At 24.1% G+C, this 15,152-nt stretch overlaps 3 non-coding genes across 3 annotated transcripts; all 3 read right to left on the minus strand.

The window, feature by feature from the left end:
- Positions 1 to 560: 560 nt before the first annotated feature.
- On the minus strand, positions 561 to 679 carry LOC123304220. Its single transcript, XR_006536261.1, has one exon. It is a non-coding gene; the product is annotated as a 5S ribosomal RNA (ribosomal RNA).
- Positions 680 to 7,048: 6,369 nt separating this feature from the next.
- On the minus strand, positions 7,049 to 7,167 carry LOC123304224. The gene has a single exon (XR_006536265.1). It is a non-coding gene; the product is annotated as a 5S ribosomal RNA (ribosomal RNA).
- Positions 7,168 to 13,532: 6,365 nt separating this feature from the next.
- On the minus strand, positions 13,533 to 13,651 carry LOC123304225. The gene has a single exon (XR_006536266.1). It is a non-coding gene; the product is annotated as a 5S ribosomal RNA (ribosomal RNA).
- Positions 13,652 to 15,152: the final 1,501 nt, after the last annotated feature.

Raw genomic sequence — 15,152 nt, forward strand, 5'->3', positions numbered from 1 at the left:
TACCAATTTATGCGCAATTCATGCAAGGCGTGTTACAATTATGCCTAAGGATATACAATTGGCAAGACGTATTCGTGGAGAACGTGCATAAGCGTTTTAAATGACAATTTAAAAAAAAAAAAACAAATAAGAAATATTTTCGGTCCTATATATAGGACCAACATATATTATTAAATAAGAGTATATTATTTTTATTAAAAAATATATATATATATATATATATATATATATATATATATATATATATATAAATATAAATTATTGAAATAAAATTAAACATTATTAAAATTTTGTTATAATTATAAGCGATTGCTATTTCTAAAAATAAATAAATTTCATAAAATTTATATTATTTTATATTCATTTGAAATATTAAAAAAACTTCTCGCTTTAAAGTAACCATGATATGAGTTATAAATGCAATAAAATTTTATACAAAAAATAATATTTATTTGTTGATGAATAATATAAAAGGTTTACATTTCTAAATAACATATATTTATATATGGTGTGTAAAAAAAAAGAAAAGAAGAAAAATAATTTATATTTTTAATATAAAAAGGCAACCGCACACAGTGTTCCCAAGCGGTCACCCATCCAAGTACTGACTGTGCCCAATGTTGCTTAACTTCGGTGATCGGACGAGAACCGGTGTTTTCAACGTGGTATGGCTGTTGCCAGTAATAAATGAAAATTTTTACAAATATATATTTTTCATAAATATCATTAATATTAAAGTATATTATTAAAATTTTCAATGAAGTAATCAATTTAAATATATACTTATTTATTATACCATATATTTTAAATAAAAATGCAACCGCACACAGTATTCTCAAGTGGCCACCCATCCGTGGTACTGACTGTGGCAAATGTTTCTAAACTATTATTTTATAAAATATTTATACAAAAAATAATTTACTCTTATCAAATATTAATTTGTGGCCTGTATTAAGGCCTATGTTATTTTCATTTTTTAGCAAAAATAATGAAATATTTCAATATATTATTAAAGTAACAGATCATTTCTTTTTTGGTGCTGCTTTTTTAATTTTTGTAGGAGATGATTTGGCAACAGAAGCTTTCTTAGCTTTTGGTGCTTTCGGTTTACGAGCAGGGCTACTTTTGGCAGCGGATTTTGTACTTTTTGCTGGTTTTGCTTTAACTGGTGCTTTTTTTGATGCCGCTGATGATTTTGCAGTAACTTTTTTAGCAGCAGTTGATGATGATGGAGTCGCTTTTTTTGCTTTAGGCTTTTTGGCTGCCAATGATGTAGTTGTGGCTTTCTTTTCTTTTGGTGCCCGTTTACTTTTAGCACTCTTTGCTGAACCTTTTGCTCCACTTTCTTTTTTGGATACTTTTGATTTAGCTGAAGAATTAGATGAAGCGGAAGCAGCCAATTTGAATGAACCAGATGCACCTTTACCTTTAGTTTGTACCAAGGCTCCCTCAGTTACAGCAGCTTTTAAATATTTTTTAATAAATGGTGAAATTTTATCAGAATCCACTTTATAATTTGCAGCTAAATATTTTTTAATTGCTTGTAATGATGAACCACCACGTTCTTTTAAATTTTTAATTGCGTTAACAACCATTTCTGATGTACGTGGATGTGTTGGTTTTGAATGTTGTTTTGTACGTTTAGCACCAGAAGCTGTTGCTTTTTTTGTTGGTGTTGTAGAAGCAGCAGTAACCGCAGTTGCTGCAACAGCTGTAGAATTTTCTTCGGCCATATTTTTTACTTTATAAAAATAATGTATTTATTATAAATATTTAAATGATAAAATATAATAATTCTATCAAATAAAAAATAAAGGTTTTCAATTATATCATTATTCACAATAATATAAGTCCCTATGTAAGTCAAAGTACCATGTAGAAAACACATAAAAATTAAATAGTATTTCTAATTTACTGTCGTAGTAAACATGATTTATTTTTTCAATTTCTATAATATATAAAATAATAAATTATAAATTTAATAATAATATTTATTTTATAAATTAAAATATATTTAATTTTTTTATTAACAATTATTAATAAACATAGTTTAATATTAATTATTTCAATCATACAAAACAATAATATTTTTAAGGTAAACTTAAAAAGTATATATTTTTATTTTTTATTTAATATCGATTTATTATAAATTATTAGTATATAAATAATTAAAAAATTTAATATATAAATATATATATTATAGTATAAGATTTCATTTTTAGAAAAACTTTTTTTGTCAATAATGAAAACGTATTATTATGAAATGTGTTAATCGAACATTGACAAAATATATTTCATTAGAAAATACTTTTATTTATGCATTAATATCAATAATTAACTATTAAATTAATTTTTTCATAATTATATAAAGAAATTTTATACTGATATAAGTATTTATATATTATAATATTTATTTTAAATATAAAAAAATTTATGACAAAATATATTATTAGAGTATTTGTTGAGATTAATATAAGATTATTTTAAATAAGAATTAATTTATATAATTATTAAAATATTATTAATTTTATGTTATGTAATTTTAATAAAAATAAATAATAATAATAAATATAAAAATTTTTTAACAATTTAAATTTTATATGATCTAAATAATTTTGTTAAGTACGATATGAGAAATCATTGTAAGCTTCGTTAAGAAACTTTGTAATATAAAATAATAATAATAATATTAAATATATAAATAAATAAAATAAATTTGATACATATTTTTGGTTCATTCTGTGTATAAATCAAAGGATACCGAATAATTGGTAACGGATGCGATATATTATAGTATCGAGTATTAAAACATAATATATAAATTTATCTTGTTATTCAAATTTTTTGTTACTTAACTTATGTATTTAGAAAATTTATAATATTATTTATATAATTGACATAAAATCTTATAAAGTGAAATTTTATTAATATGTATCAAAAGAAGAGAGTAACGTATTGATATAATATCAAAGGATACTGATTATTTAAATAACGAATACGTCATATATTGTTTGTGTAACAAAGTTCACTTGGCCATCTAGTTGAAAATAACATTTTCAATAGAAAGTTTATATGCTTTTTTTTTTCTTTAATTATTAAAAAAATAAATTGAAATTTAATTCAATCAAATTTTATAATAATTTTTAAAAAATTTTTCCTTTTAAAAAATATTTTGTGATGTTGTGATAATATGTATTAATACAAGTGCATCCTGATACTTTTATCTCTAGTAAAGGTATGAGTATCATGAACAGTTTTGTTATCTAATGATATTATTTTGATAATATTTTGTGTATATTCTTATAATATTTTGTCTAAATATCATCATAATACAATATTATTTTGATAATATTTTATGAATATTCTTATAATATGTTACCTAAATGTCATCATAATATGATGAATTATTTCCATAATAACATATAAAAAAAAAAAAAAAAAAAAAGAATCATTAATTTATAATTATTTAAATTGATTCTTTAAAAAAATATTATAATATATTATTTATAAAAATAATTTTTACTCTTATTTTAAATAAATTTGTGGCCTTTTATTAAAAGGCCTATGATCGATGTATTATTATTATAAAAATTAATGCAATGTTTTTAATTTATGCTTTCTTTTCAGTTTTCTTTGGTAATAACACTGCTTGAATGTTTGGTAATACACCACCTTGAGCAATTGTTACACCAGATAATAATTTATTTAATTCTTCATCATTACGAATTGCCAATTGTAAATGACGTGGAATGATACGTGTTTTTTTGTTATCACGGGCAGCATTACCAGCTAACTCGAGAACTTCTGCAGCCAAATATTCCATAACAGCAGCCAAATATACTGGGGCACCAGCACCTACTCGTTCAGCATAATTTCCTTTTCGTAATAATCTGTGAATTCTTCCAACAGGAAATTGTAATCCTGCTCGGCTTGATCTTGACTTTGCCTTTCCCTTTACTTTACCACCTTTACCTCGTCCAGACATAGCGAATAAATTTATTTAATTAATATTTTTTTTTGTAAATATAATCACACAGATGTGTACGTTACGGGGATTGTAACATAAATGTTTAAAATGTTATTTGGGTATTTTAATTTATAATATTTATAAAATATAAAACTTTAAAAATAAACCAATCACCTTATAGTATTATTTTCAGCCAATCAGAGAGTAGTATTCATTTTTATTGTTATATCCATCTTCGCGTATATAATACGCTAGTTGTATACACGACACGCTCATACATATACTGACTGGTGTTCTGTAACTATCTGTGTATATTAATTGTTTGTAACAATGCCACCAAAAACAAGTGGAAAAGCAGCAAAAAAAGCTGGCAAAGCTCAAAAAAATATATCAAAGAGTGATAAGAAAAAGAAGAGGAAGCGCAAGGAATCATATGCAATTTACATTTACAAAGTATTAAAACAAGTGCATCCTGATACTGGTATCTCTAGTAAAGCTATGAGTATCATGAACAGTTTTGTTAATGATATTTTTGAACGTATTGCTGCTGAAGCATCACGTTTAGCACATTATAATAAACGTTCAACAATCACAAGTCGGGAAATTCAAACCGCAGTTCGATTATTATTACCTGGTGAATTGGCAAAGCACGCTGTTAGTGAAGGTACTAAAGCTGTTACAAAATATACAAGTTCAAAATAAATAAATCGAAAATATTATTTAATTGATAACATAAAAATACATCAACATATAAAAATGGCTCTCTTTTTAAGAGAGCCATCAAATTTTTTAAATAAGAGTAAATTATTTTTATATATACAAAAAAATTAAATAAACAATTATTAATATCATATTTAATATAAAATTTTATATATTAATAGCTTGAATATATCTATTATTAGTATATCAATATTATTAATTTTAAATATAATAAAGGATATCGCGGAATATATATCGTAAATCAGTGTAATGCAAATGCATTACATTACCTTTATTATTTTCATTTTACATTTACTACTTGTTTATGTACGCTTATAATTATTAGAAAAATATTTTTAATAATTTTAAAAAATAAATGAAATAATAAAAATTTAATAATAAATTATTTATTGAAAGTATAAAAAATGGTATAGCAAAATCTTTATTTTCTTTGATTAAGGCGAAATGTTTTATTAGTTATAAATTCGATAATCTCCTATCGATACTTGTTACTCTTAACTTGTATATATAAAAAATATAATAGTATATTAATTTATAATAAAATTTTTTCAAAAATTCAATAAGTTATTGTAAAATAAAATAGATAATATACAAATTATAATTTATTATTGCAGATATATTACAATAAAAAAAAAAAATAAAAATATTTGGTAATGTATGTTATAAACAAAATAATTTGTTGTAAACAAATTATATAATATGTTATATTTATTAACAAATTTATTTACTCTTATATAAATAAAATTAGTGGCTTCCCAAAAAGGAAAGCCTGTTTAAATTTATCGGATGTATTAAATATTCTTTAATAAATTTACTAAATATTTTAAGTAAATTATTATATTTTCTTAACCTCCAAAACCATACAAAGTACGACCTTGTCGTTTTAATGCATATACAACATCCATAGCTGTAACTGTTTTACGTTTTGCGTGTTCAGTATATGTAACAGCATCCCGAATAACATTTTCAAGGAATACTTTAAGTACACCACGTGTTTCTTCATAAATTAAACCAGAGATACGTTTTACTCCACCTCGTCGTGCTAAACGACGAATTGCAGGTTTTGTAATACCTTGGATATTATCACGCAAAACTTTTCTATGACGTTTTGCACCCCCTTTTCCAAGACCCTTTCCACCTTTTCCTCTGCCAGTCATTTTAATAAAAAATTATTTACAATATTTTAACGAACGGATAACACGTGTGTTAACCTCACAAGTATTGTAATGTATGTGAGCGCCGGTACAATTGTGCCTTTTTATATAAAGCATTAAAGATTTTTTAAGCCACGCCTATACAATTTGATTAGTCCATACTCTGATAGCTATCCAATAGGATATGACAACAAAAATTTTGAAATTTCATATAAATATAAATACAACACATTTATTTCGCATTTAAACATTTGACTTTGTAGTATCAAATTGTCGAATATAATTTTTAAAATTGTGTGTTTTTTTGTAAAAACATTATTATTTGAAAATGGCTAGAACCAAGCAAACTGCACGTAAATCAACTGGTGGTAAAGCACCAAGAAAACAATTAGCAACGAAAGCTGCACGTAAAAGTGCACCAGCAACTGGTGGAGTAAAAAAACCACACAGATATCGTCCTGGTACAGTAGCTTTACGAGAAATTCGTCGTTATCAAAAAAGTACTGAATTGTTAATTCGTAAATTACCATTCCAACGTTTAGTACGTGAAATTGCACAAGATTTTAAAACCGATTTACGTTTTCAAAGTTCAGCTGTTATGGCATTACAAGAAGCTAGTGAAGCCTATTTAGTAGGTTTATTTGAAGATACCAATTTATGCGCAATTCATGCAAAGCGTGTTACAATTATGCCTAAGGATATACAATTGGCAAGACGTATTCGTGGAGAACGTGCATAAGCGTTTTAAATGACAATTTAAAAAAAAAAAAACAAATAAGAAATATTTTCGGTCCTATATATAGGACCAACATATATTATTAAATAAGAGTATATTATTTTTATTAAAAAAATATATATATATATATATATATATATATATATATATATATATATATAAATATAAATTATTGAAATAAAATTAAACATTATTAAAATTTTGTTATAATTATAAGCGATTGCTATTTCTAAAAATAAATAAATTTCATAAAATTTATATTATTTTATATTCATTTGAAATATTAAAAAAACTTCTCGCTTTAAAGTAACCATGATATGAGTTATAAATGCAATAAAATTTTATACAAAAAATAATATTTATTTGTTGATGAATAATATAAAAGGTTTACATTTCTAAATAACATATATTTATATATGGTGTGTAAAAAAAAAGAAAAGAAGAAAAATAATTTATATTTTTAATATAAAAAGGCAACCGCACACAGTGTTCCCAAGCGGTCACCCATCCAAGTACTGACTGTGCCCAATGTTGCTTAACTTCGGTGATCGGACGAGAACCGGTGTTTTCAACGTGGTATGGCTGTTGCCAGTAATAAATGAAAATTTTTACAAATATATATTTTTCATAAATATCATTAATATTAAAGTATATTATTAAAATTTTCAATGAAGTAATCAATTTAAATATATACTTATTTATTATACCATATATTTTAAATAAAAATGCAACCGCACACAGTATTCTCAAGTGGCCACCCATCCGTGGTACTGACTGTGGCAAATGTTTCTAAACTATTATTTTATAAAATATTTATACAAAAAATAATTTACTCTTATCAAATATTAATTTGTGGCCTGTATTAAGGCCTATGTTATTTTCATTTTTTAGCAAAAATAATGAAATATTTCAATATATTATTAAAGTAACAGATCATTTCTTTTTTGGTGCTGCTTTTTTAATTTTTGTAGGAGATGATTTGGCAACAGAAGCTTTCTTAGCTTTTGGTGCTTTCGGTTTACGAGCAGGGCTACTTTTGGCACGGATTTTGTACTTTTTGCTGGTTTTGCTTTAACTGGTGCTTTTTTTGATGCCGCTGATGATTTTGCAGTAACTTTTTTAGCAGCAGTTGATGATGATGGAGTCGCTTTTTTTGCTTTAGGCTTTTTGGCTGCCAATGATGTAGTTGTGGCTTTCTTTTCTTTTGGTGCCCGTTTACTTTTAGCACTCTTTGCTGAACCTTTTGCTCCACTTTCTTTTTTGGATACTTTTGATTTAGCTGAAGAATTAGATGAAGCGGAAGCAGCCAATTTGAATGAACCAGATGCACCTTTACCTTTAGTTTGTACCAAGGCTCCCTCAGTTACAGCAGCTTTTAAATATTTTTTAATAAATGGTGAAATTTTATCAGAATCCACTTTATAATTTGCAGCTAAATATTTTTTAATTGCTTGTAATGATGAACCACCACGTTCTTTTAAATTTTTAATTGCGTTAACAACCATTTCTGATGTACGTGGATGTGTTGGTTTTGAATGTTGTTTTGTACGTTTAGCACCAGAAGCTGTTGCTTTTTTTGTTGGTGTTGTAGAAGCAGCAGTAACCGCAGTTGCTGCAACAGCTGTAGAATTTTCTTCGGCCATATTTTTTACTTTATAAAAATAATGTATTTATTATAAATATTTAAATGATAAAATATAATAATTCTATCAAATAAAAAATAAAGGTTTTCAATTATATCATTATTCACAATAATATAAGTCCCTATGTAAGTCAAAGTACCATGTAGAAAACACATAAAAATTAAATAGTATTTCTAATTTACTGTCGTAGTAAACATGATTTATTTTTTCAATTTCTATAATATATAAAATAATAAATTATAATTTAATAATAATATTTATTTTATAAATTAAAATATATTTAATTTTTTTATTAACAATTATTAATAAACATAGTTTAATATTAATTATTTCAATCATACAAAACAATAATATTTTTAAGGTAAACTTAAAAAGTATATATTTTTATTTTTTATTTAATATCGATTTATTATAAATTATTAGTATATAAATAATTAAAAAATTTAATATATAAATATATATATTATAGTATAAGATTTCATTTTTAGAAAAACTTTTTTTGTCAATAATGAAAACGTATTATTATGAAATGTGTTAATCGAACATTGACAAAATATATTTCATTAGAAAATACTTTTATTTATGCATTAATATCAATAATTAACTATTAAATTAATTTTTCATAATTATATAAAGAATTTTGATACTGATATAAGTATTTATATATTATAATATTTATTTTAAATATAAAAAAAATTTATGACAAAATATATTATTAGAGTATTTGTTGAGATTAATATAAGATTATTTTAAATAAGAATTAATTTATATAATTATTAAAATATTATTAATTTTATGTTATGTAATTTTAATAAAAATAAATAATAATAATAAATATAAAAATTTTTTAACAATTTAAATTTTATATGATCTAAATAATTTTGTTAAGTACGATATGAGAAATCATTGTAAGCTTCGTTAAGAAACTTTGTAATATAAAATAATAATAATAATATTAAATATATAAATAAATAAAATAAATTTGATACATATTTTTGGTTCATTCTGTGTATAAATCAAAGGATACCGAATAATTGGTAACGGATGCGATATATTATAGTATCGAGTATTAAAACATAATATATAAATTTATCTTGTTATTCAAATTTTTTGTTACTTAACTTATGTATTTAGAAAATTTATAATATTATTTATATAATTGACATAAAATCTTATAAATTGAAATTTTATTAATATGTATCAAAAGAAGAGAGTAACGTATTGATATAATATCAAAGGATACTGATTATTTAAATAACGAATACGTCATATATTGTTTGTGTAACAAAGTTCACTTGGCCATCTAGTTGAAAATAACATTTTCAATAGAAAGTTTATATGCTTTTTTTTTTCTTTAATTATTAAAAAAATAAATTGAAATTTAATTCAATCAAATTTTATAATAATTTTTAAAAAATTTTTCCTTTTAAAAAATATTTTGTGATGTTGTGATAATATGTATTAATACAAGTGCATCCTGATACTTTTATCTCTAGTAAAGGTATGAGTATCATGAACAGTTTTGTTATCTAATGATATTATTTTGATAATATTTTGTGTATATTCTTATAATATTTTGTCTAAATATCATCATAATACAATATTATTTTGATAATATTTTATGAATATTCTTATAATATGTTACCTAAATGTCATCATAATATGATGAATTATTTCCATAATAACATATAAAAAAGAAAAAAAAAAAAAGAATCATTAATTTATAATTATTTAAATTGATTCTTTAAAAAAATATTATAATATATTATTTATAAAAATAATTTTTACTCTTATTTTAAATAAATTTGTGGCCTTTTATTAAAAGGCCTATGATCGATGTATTATTATTATAAAAATTAATGCAATGTTTTTAATTTATGCTTTCTTTTCAGTTTTCTTTGGTAATAACACTGCTTGAATGTTTGGTAATACACCACCTTGAGCAATTGTTACACCAGATAATAATTTATTTAATTCTTCATCATTACGAATTGCCAATTGTAAATGACGTGGAATGATACGTGTTTTTTTGTTATCACGGGCAGCATTACCAGCTAACTCGAGAACTTCTGCAGCCAAATATTCCATAACAGCAGCCAAATATACTGGGGCACCAGCACCTACTCGTTCAGCATAATTTCCTTTTCGTAATAATCTGTGAATTCTTCCAACAGGAAATTGTAATCCTGCTCGGCTTGATCTTGACTTTGCCTTTCCCTTTACTTTACCACCTTTACCTCGTCCAGACATAGCGAATAAATTTATTTAATTAATATTTTTTTTTGTAAATATAATCACACAGATGTGTACGTTACGGGGATTGTAACATAAATGTTTAAAATGTTATTTGGGTATTTTAATTTATAATATTTATAAAATATAAAACTTTAAAAATAAACCAATCACCTTATAGTATTATTTTCAGCCAATCAGAGAGTAGTATTCATTTTTATTGTTATATCCATCTTCGCGTATATAATACGCTAGTTGTATACACGACACGCTCATACATATACTGACTGGTGTTCTGTAACTATCTGTGTATATTAATTGTTTGTAACAATGCCACCAAAAACAAGTGGAAAAGCAGCAAAAAAAGCTGGCAAAGCTCAAAAAAATATATCAAAGAGTGATAAGAAAAAGAAGAGGAAGCGCAAGGAATCATATGCAATTTACATTTACAAAGTATTAAAACAAGTGCATCCTGATACTGGTATCTCTAGTAAAGCTATGAGTATCATGAACAGTTTTGTTAATGATATTTTTGAACGTATTGCTGCTGAAGCATCACGTTTAGCACATTATAATAAACGTTCAACAATCACAAGTCGGGAAATTCAAACCGCAGTTCGATTATTATTACCTGGTGAATTGGCAAAGCACGCTGTTAGTGAAGGTACTAAAGCTGTTACAAAATATACAAGTTCAAAATAAATAAATCGAAAATATTATTTAATTGATAACATAAAAATACATCAACATATAAAAACGGCTCTCTTTTTAAGAGAGCCATCAAATTTTTTAAATAAGAGTAAATTATTTTTATATATACAAAAAAATTAAATAAACAATTATTAATATCATATTTAATATAAAATTTTATATATTAATAGCTTGAATATATCTATTATTAGTATATCAATATTATTAATTTTAAATATAATAAAGGATATCGCGGAATATATATCGTAAATCAGTGTAATGCAAATGCATTACATTACCTTTATTATTTTCATTTTACATTTACTACTTGTTTATGTACGCTTATAATTATTAGAAAAATATTTTTAATAATTTTAAAAAATAAATGAAATAATAAAAATTTAATAATAAATTATTTATTGAAAGTATAAAAAAATGGTATAGCAAAATCTTTATTTTCTTTGATTAAGGCGAAATGTTTTATTAGTTATAAATTCGATAATCTCCTATCGATACTTGTTACTCTTAACTTATATATATAAAAAATATAATAGTATATTAATTTATAATAAAATTTTTTCAAAAATTCAATAAGTTATTGTAAAATAAAATAGATAATATACAAATTATAATTTATTATTGCAGATATATTACAATAAAAAAAAAAAATAAAAATATTTGGTAATGTATGTTATAAACAAAATAATTTGTTGTAAACAAATTATATAATATGTTATATTTATTAACAAATTTATTTACTCTTATATAAATAAAATTAGTGGCTTCCCAAAAAGGAAAGCCTGTTTAAATTTATCGGATGTATTAAATATTCTTTAATAAATTTACTAAATATTTTAAGTAAATTATTATATTTTCTTAACCTCCAAAACCATACAAAGTACGACCTTGTCGTTTTAATGCATATACAACATCCATAGCTGTAACTGTTTTACGTTTTGCGTGTTCAGTATATGTAACAGCATCCCGAATAACATTTTCAAGGAATACTTTAAGTACACCACGTGTTTCTTCATAAATTAAACCAGAGATACGTTTTACTCCACCTCGTCGTGCTAAACGACGAATTGCAGGTTTTGTAATACCTTGGATATTATCACGCAAAACTTTTCTATGACGTTTTGCACCCCCTTTTCCAAGACCCTTTCCACCTTTTCCTCTGCCAGTCATTTTAATAAAAAATTATTTACAATATTTTAACGAACGGATAACACGTGTGTTAACCTCACAAGTATTGTAATGTATGTGAGCGCCGGTACAATTGTGCCTTTTTATATAAAGCATTAAAGATTTTTTAAGCCACGCCTATACAATTTGATTAGTCCATACTCTGATAGCTATCCAATAGGATATGACAACAAAAATTTTGAAATTTCATATAAATATAAATACAACACATTTATTTCGCATTTAAACATTTGACTTTGTAGTATCAAATTGTCGAATATAATTTTTAAAATTGTGTGTTTTTTTGTAAAAACATTATTATTTGAAAATGGCTAGAACCAAGCAAACTGCACGTAAATCAACTGGTGGTAAAGCACCAAGAAAACAATTAGCAACGAAAGCTGCACGTAAAAGTGCACCAGCAACTGGTGGAGTAAAAAAACCACACAGATATCGTCCTGGTACAGTAGCTTTACGAGAAATTCGTCGTTATCAAAAAAGTACTGAATTGTTAATTCGTAAATTACCATTCCAACGTTTAGTACGTGAAATTGCACAAGATTTTAAAACCGATTTACGTTTTCAAAGTTCAGCTGTTATGGCATTACAAGAAGCTAGTGAAGCCTATTTAGTAGGTTTTATTTGAAGATACCAATTTATGCGCAATTCATGCAAAGCGTGTTACAATTATGCCTAAGGATATACAATTGGCAAGACGTATTCGTGGAGAACGTGCATAAGCGTTTTAAATGACAATTTAAAAAAAAAAAAACAAATAAGAAATATTTTCGGTCCTATATATAGGACCAACATATATTATTAAATAAGAGTATATTATTTTTATTAAAAAATATATATATATATATATATATATATATATATATATATATATATAAATATAAATTATTGAAATAAAATTAAACATTATTAAAATTTTGTTATAATTATAAGCGATTGCTATTTCTAAAAATAAATAAATTTCATAAAATTTATATTATTTTATATTCATTTGAAATATTAAAAAAACTTCTCGCTTTAAAGTAACCATGATATGAGTTATAAATGCAATAAAATTTTATACAAAAAATAATATTTATTTGTTGATGAATAATATAAAAGGTTTACATTTCTAAATAACATATATTTATATATGGTGTGTAAAAAAAAAGAAAAGAAGAAAAATAATTTATATTTTTAATATAAAAAGGCAACCGCACACAGTGTTCCCAAGCGGTCACCCATCCAAGTACTGACTGTGCCCAATGTTGCTTAACTTCGGTGATCGGACGAGAACCGGTGTTTTCAACGTGGTATGGCTGTTGCCAGTAATAAATGAAAATTTTTACAAATATATATTTTTCATAAATATCATTAATATTAAAGTATATTATTAAAATTTTCAATGAAGTAATCAATTTAAATATATACTTATTTATTATACCATATATTTTAAATAAAAATGCAACCGCACACAGTATTCTCAAGTGGCCACCCATCCGTGGTACTGACTGTGGCAAATGTTTCTAAACTATTATTTTATAAAATATTTATACAAAAAATAATTTACTCTTATCAAATATTAATTTGTGGCCTGTATTAAGGCCTATGTTATTTTCATTTTTTAGCAAAAATAATGAAATATTTCAATATATTATTAAAGTAACAGATCATTTCTTTTTTGGTGCTGCTTTTTTAATTTTTGTAGGAGATGATTTGGCAACAGAAGCTTTCTTAGCTTTTGGTGCTTTCGGTTTACGAGCAGGGCTACTTTTGGCAGCGGATTTTGTACTTTTTGCTGGTTTTGCTTTAACTGGTGCTTTTTTTGATGCCGCTGATGATTTTGCAGTAACTTTTTTAGCAGCAGTTGATGATGATGGAGTCGCTTTTTTTGCTTTAGGCTTTTTGGCTGCCAATGATGTAGTTGTGGCTTTCTTTTCTTTTGGTGCCCGTTTACTTTTAGCACTCTTTGCTGAACCTTTTGCTCCACTTTCTTTTTTGGATACTTTTGATTTAGCTGAAGAATTAGATGAAGCGGAAGCAGCCAATTTGAATGAACCAGATGCACCTTTACCTTTAGTTTGTACCAAGGCTCCCTCAGTTACAGCAGCTTTTAAATATTTTTTAATAAATGGTGAAATTTTATCAGAATCCACTTTATAATTTGCAGCTAAATATTTTTTAATTGCTTGTAATGATGAACCACCACGTTCTTTTAAATTTTTAATTGCGTTAACAACCATTTCTGATGTACGTGGATGTGTTGGTTTTGAATGTTGTTTTGTACGTTTAGCACCAGAAGCTGTTGCTTTTTTTGTTGGTGTTGTAGAAGCAGCAGTAACCGCAGTTGCTGCAACAGCTGTAGAATTTTCTTCGGCCATATTTTTTACTTTATAAAAATAATGTATTTATTATAAATATTTAAATGATAAAATATAATAATTCTATCAAATAAAAAATAAAGGTTTTCAATTATATCATTATTCACAATAATATAAGTCCCTATGTAAGTCAAAGTACCATGTAGAAAACACATAAAAATTAAATAGTATTTCTAATTTACTGTCGTAGTAAACATGATTTATTTTTTCAATTTCTATAATATATAAAATAATAAATTATAAATTTAATAATAATATTTATTTTATAAATTAAAATATATTTAATTTTTTTATTAACAATTATTAATAAACATAGTTTAATATTAATTATTTCAATCATACAAAACAATAATATTTTTAAGGTAAACTTAAAAAGTATATATTTTTATTTTTTATTTAATATCGATTTATTATAAATTATTAGTATATAAATAATTAAAAAATTTA

The sequence above is a fragment of the Chrysoperla carnea genome, assembly GCF_905475395.1.
Source record: "Chrysoperla carnea chromosome X unlocalized genomic scaffold, inChrCarn1.1 SUPER_X_unloc_31, whole genome shotgun sequence".
In the NCBI taxonomy this organism is placed as follows: domain Eukaryota; kingdom Metazoa; phylum Arthropoda; class Insecta; order Neuroptera; family Chrysopidae; genus Chrysoperla; species Chrysoperla carnea.